The following is a 6,000-nucleotide window of genomic DNA, read 5'->3' as shown; positions in this document are numbered from 1 at the left end:
CCTCAAATTCGCGCCATGATTCTAGCGGAAGAATTGTTTAAATGCCTAAAATTATTAGTCAATACAAAGATTTTTAGGATTCACATTGATAGCAATTTTTGCTTTAGGTTTCATGCGAAATTAAACCACAATACGAAAATAATAATTATTCCTACGCACAACACGATTTATCATTGCACGAAATGCAGGCGACCGAAGTCAGTGAATATCGTACGGTCATGAAAACAAGACGAGCATTTAGTCTTATCATACCATATGTACCATAAAATAGTATATATTTTTTACAGCTTAGTCTCAAAAATACTACCTATAATATTTCACTGGAGAAATGGTTGGCAACCCTAGTAACCATGATACTTTTTAACACGGTAATTTTCCGCAAGATCAGCTCAGCTATGGAGTGGTGGAACGGTAACAGACGCTGCTCTATGCGGTGGGTTTCGCGTCACCACGGCGGCTCACTACCGAGCACGGGTCTTCTCACAGAATGAGATAGGTCTGCCATAGTGTACCGCAGACGCAACGCACTTATGAAACACTAGGTGATGCCCCCGACTTCGTCCGCGTGGATTTAGGTTTTTTAAAATACCGTGGGAACTTTTCAGTTTACCGGAATAAAAAATAAGCTTATGTTCTTCCCCGGGATGTAAGCTAACACTGTATCTATCAAAATCAGGTTCAACCGTTGGGCCGCGAAAAGCTAGCAGACAGACAGATACGCTTTCGATTTTATAATATTAGCATGGAAGTATGGGTTATAAGCTCCCAGGTATGCAGGTTTCCTCGCGATGTTATCCTTCAGTGTTAAAACAAAGCTGAAAAATCCAAGTTTGGGGGGACCGGCGGCGCGCGGTGTGGGATCCCGGATCCCACACCGGCGGCGCGCGGCGTGGGATCCCGGACCCTGCGGCTCGGAGGCCCGACGTGTCCCACTATGTATCACATGGGTTAAGAATAGAGAAATAATAAGAGAATACATATAATTCACGCTTATTTATTTTTAAATAATTAAAGTATTAGTACAAAAGCAGTGCGCCTCCACCAGGCGTGCTCCACCGCAGGCTGCATCATCTTGCACTGTTTGGTGTGCCTGCAGCAAGTGCAGGTCTATATAGTTAAACATGAAGTAAGTATTGAAGGGAGAGCCAAACTGGGTTGGTGTGAGGCGCACTAGGGAGGAGTCAGTCCCACTGCTCCTCCTCGTCGTCGGGGTCGCGCTTGAGCGTGGGGTGCGGCGTGGTGACCGCGGGCTTCTCGCAGCCTTTGCCCTTCAGCGCGGCGCGCGTGGGGCACGCCTGCACGTGCGCCGCCAGCTGCGCGTGCGGCACGCGGTGCGTGGCGTTGTAGGAGCAGATGGCGAGCGGCGGGTAGCGCTGCTCGCACTTCACCAGGTGGCGCTGGAGGCGCAGCGCGGGCACGCGGTGCGAGCGCTCGTACGGGCACGTCACCCACTCCGCCTCCTCCGCCATGCTGCAACAACAACCCACTACTGTCATCTGTTCATATCGTGAAACTGAATGCAAGGTGCTGACGCAATGGGTGTAGCTGTAAACAAAGACTTGATAGTTGTTGTTGTACAGTATGAGTACACCTTCCACAACTTGGTATCATTAAACATAAACAGGAGACTAGCGAGCATCAGTTTGTTTAGCTTCAATTAAATACCTTGCTAAGTTTATAATCGGAGCGCAACGCAACATAGACCAATACTTGTGTCGGTGTTCAGCTTCCGAGAACTGTCTTCACTGTGTGTACGTTACTCTTATCCACATTTTACAACATTGAATGATTGTAATGAAATGCAATTATTGAAACAATATTTGAACTGAGGGACTCATTAATAGATAAAAGTTCGTTTATTAACGAGTTTTTTGTTTTGTTTATTTGTTTTGTTTCACAAAGGGCAAAACGCATCGCATGTCTAAACTAAATATCTTTTATTGTTCTTCTTAAACTAGAGCTTACTTGTTAGGAATGATGAATAATAAAAAATAGTATGTTCCTTGATTTTAAGTAGGTACTTACACCTGGAACCGGATGGATCAGCGGCAGCAGTGGCGGCCGGCACAGAACAGGTTTTACTAACTATTCCTGAATCCTGTGGGGAAACCACCAGCTACTAATTGTAATTGTAGATAGAAAAACAGATAACTAAAACAGGCAACAGGAAATAGAAATATAAGAAATTCGAAACAGGCTGTTAGATACGAATTCGAAGAAAAAATGCCTTTTTATTGATTTACAAAGTGCTCTGAAGAAATAGCAGTGTCAGTGTCAATGTCAAGTGTGGCACATGGCACCAGCATGGGCCATGGCAGCACGCCCAGTGTTGCTATCTATAAGTTCAATTTTCATTAGCCGTCACGGGTAACATTGTAATCGTGTCGGACGAAACCGCCGAGTTTCTTGCTGGTTCTTCTCGGTAGGAACGGCATTCCGAATCAGTGGTAGATAAGAATAAGAATAAGAAGTGTTTATTTGCTAGAATATGGTATAATATACAAGTACATTGGTCTTAAATATTATGTGGAACCGCATATTCTGCCAAGCATGGCGTGCAAAATTTATTGAATTTATTTAATGTAACAAATGTCAACTTATTATTATATTAACATGTCAAATTATTATTAATTATTGCATTCACTATTTAAAATTTGTCATTCAAGAATTCATTAACATCATAATAACCTTTGTTTAGTAAAAATTTAAATAAATAACATCTAAAAGAGGTAAGGCTCATTGCATAACTGTGTGACGGTAGATGATTATGGATACGTATTGCCGCACAGTACTCATTCTTTGTATATAAAGCCAATCGTTGTGCTGGTATACAAATTTTATTTTTATGTCTACTGCTCGGTTTTATTTCTGTCTTTAGTTTAAAGTATTGGGGATATTTACGGACAAATATGCAAACTTCATAGGTAAATATAATTATGTAAATGAAGATCTTCATTTAGATGGCAACATAATTTAGATGGCAATAGAAAACGCGCACACGTCACAAGTGTCAACTGTCAACTGTCAAGAGTGGTGCGAGTGTTGAAAATGAACGTTATTTTTGCCGAATGTTTTTAATGTAATTTGGATATTGGAATCTGATTAAAGTGTGGAGTAACAGCTTCGATTGTTGTTTCTCTTTTCAGAGCAACACAAGTTCTTTTATTTCGCACAATAAACACATTGTAAAACAACAAAGTTGAAAAAGTGTCCACAGTGAAGTATTCTGAGCTAGAACATTTAGATAGATAGAAAATCTTTATTGCACGCAAAAACACATTATATATATAAACATGGGAGAGGCAATATTTTAAGTTTTTTGAATAAAGGCTTACAACTGTCAGTAAAATCAGCATTACAAATAGACCTAATACAACGTTTTTGCGCCTTAAAAGCTTCTAGTGCATTGGTGGAATTTCCCCAAAGTATTATTCCATATCTTAACAAAGATGAGGCATATCCATGGTAGGCCAACAGTGATGCCTCAACTGAAACTATTTGTCGAATACGACCCAAAGCATAGACATACTTATGTAATTTTGTGCATAAATTCTGAATATGTGCCTTCCAATTACAATACTTACTATAGTAATTCCCAAAAAAACAATGTCATCTACTTCTTCAATCCTCACATCATTAAATTGAATATCAAGGTTTTGTGTTTTAGTTTTATATGTTTGAAATTGCATTATATTAGTCTTAGATATATTTACTTTTAAATTATTTATATTAAGCCAGCCTACCACATCCATTAGTGCGCCTTGTACTTCACTCTTTATATTTTGACGTTGTTTAGATTTAATTAATAGGGTAGTATCGTCAGCGAAAAGTATGCATTCGTGTTTTATAATGTCAGGGAGACCGCAGGGGCCGCGCGCGCAGGCGGCGTCAGTCGGCGGGCAGGGGCCGCGCGCGCAGGCGGCGTCAGTCGGCGGGCAGGGGCCGCGCGCGCAGGCGGCGTCAGTCGGCGGGCAGGGGCCGCGCGCGCAGGCGGCGTCAGTCGGCGGGCAGGGGCCGCGCGCGCAGGCGGCGTCAGTGGGCGTGCAGGGGCCGCGCGCGCAGGCGGCGTCAGTGGGCGGGCAGGGCCCGCGCGCGCAGGCGGCGTCAGTCGGCGGGCAGGGGCCGCGCGCGCGCCGCCGCTTCCAAGTCGTGCAGCACCTCGAGGACGCAGGCGGAGCTCCACGCCTGCGAGTGATTCACACTTTTGAAGCGAACCTTCACGAGACGCGGCATAACAAAACGAATTGAAAGTATAAAGTGAATCGAACTCAGTTTCAACTCAGCTCCGCGTCAGAGGACTGTTACCCCCCCTCCACACACTGTTCTACTCGCGCAATTAATCGCGACGCCGCACTAGGTCGCTTGTCGCAACGCGATGGACGTCGTAAGTAGTAGTCAGGGTTTCTACAGCACAGTGTTGACGAGCCTTTGTTTTGAGTGAGTGAGAAATGATATTGTCGCCGTGCGGTCGTAGCTTTACTCTTTACAGGTCTGGCATTGCTATTGCAAGATGTGAGAAACGACAGACGTATTTCGAAAATGACACTTAAAAGAGTATAACTCGGTACCTGCGTGCGGCACGAGTCGCGGCAGAAGGCGCCGCCGGCGTTGGTGAGCTCGGGCAGGCCGCGCCACGGCGACGCGCGCAGCTCGCGCAGCAGCGGCGCCAGCGCGCCCAGCACCGCGGCCGCCGTGCGCGCCGGGCAGCCCGCCGCGCCCGCGAAGGCGAGGCGCGCGCGCAGGTATAAGCCCAGCGGCCACACCCACTCGGGCCCCTGGTGGTAGTTGAAGCCGTGCGCCGGCCGGGTCGGCCGAGTCGTTGGCGTTGTCGTAGTCGGGGCGGTAGGTCCAGTCGGCCGGGTCCAGCGTCTTGACGCCGAGTACGACGTCCACGCGTGGCGCGCGTCGAACAGCTCGGGCGCCACCGCCATGGCCACGGGGAAGTTGCAGCGCAGCTGGTAGTCGGCCCAGGGCCGCGACGCGCCGTGCGTGTCCTTGTAGATGGCGCGCCGGTGCACGAGGTCGGGGCGCGCGTCGGCCGCCGACGGCGCGGCCGGCACCCAGAAGTGGCACTCGAAGTTGCGGCGGATGCGCTCCGCCCACTGCGCCCACGTCCAGGCCGTGAGCGTGTGGTCGCGGTGGTAGCGTGCCACGCCGGGGTAGGGGTAGCGCGCGGCGCGGTGCTGCGCCGCGCGACGCGGCGGGGCGGCCGCGCGTGCCGGCCGCGTCCGACGAGCCCATCTTGTCCATCCACGTGCCGCAGTTGGCGTCGTTGCCGCCGAACGGGAAGCCGGTGTCGGGGTCGACGCCGATCTGCACGTTGAAGCCGCGGTCGGACATGTGCGCGTCGATCTGGCGGCCGGCGTCGCGCGGGCGGCGCGGGCTCGCAGTCGTCGCTGGGGAACAGGCGCGGCTCGGTGGCGGCCAGCAGCGCGTGCCCCTGCGGCGCCTCGGCGCAGTACTGCTGGGTGCTGTGCAGCCACCACCACACGGCGTCGCGGCAGTTGTACGGTCCAGCAGGTTGGGGATGAGGCCGTACGCCAGGATCAGGTGGTGGCGCGCGTCGTCGTAGCGCGCCGTGAGCAGCAACAGGCCGCGCAGCGCGATGAAGGTGTCCGGCCCCAGCAGCGCATGTAGCCCGCGGCGAAGTGCGGCAGGCCGGCCGACAGCGAGGGCGCGGCGGACGGCGCGCCCTGTCTCTGACTCTGATAACTTATTCTCAATGCCAATGGCAATCGACACTAGCGGTGTATGTTTATGCGGTGAGCCAGTGTACAAGTGTACGCGCAACTCTATTTAATATTAATACTAAGATCATACCTGTACTGTAACAACCAATATAAAATAAACCCTAAAGACCTCAAAAACAAGTATTTTAATTTAAATAAATATTACAAGGTGCAGCCGGTAGGATCTCAATTCAGCTCAGTTTTTTTTTTAAGTTTGTACACCGATTTTTTTGGACTGATTTACAATTTTTTTTGATGAACAGCAGAAGTT

Source organism: Maniola jurtina, chromosome Z, assembly GCF_905333055.1.
Source record: "Maniola jurtina chromosome Z, ilManJurt1.1, whole genome shotgun sequence".
Classification (NCBI taxonomy): domain Eukaryota; kingdom Metazoa; phylum Arthropoda; class Insecta; order Lepidoptera; family Nymphalidae; genus Maniola; species Maniola jurtina.
The sequence above is the reverse complement of the archived record's forward strand: the minus strand, read 5'-3'. Positions refer to the sequence as shown.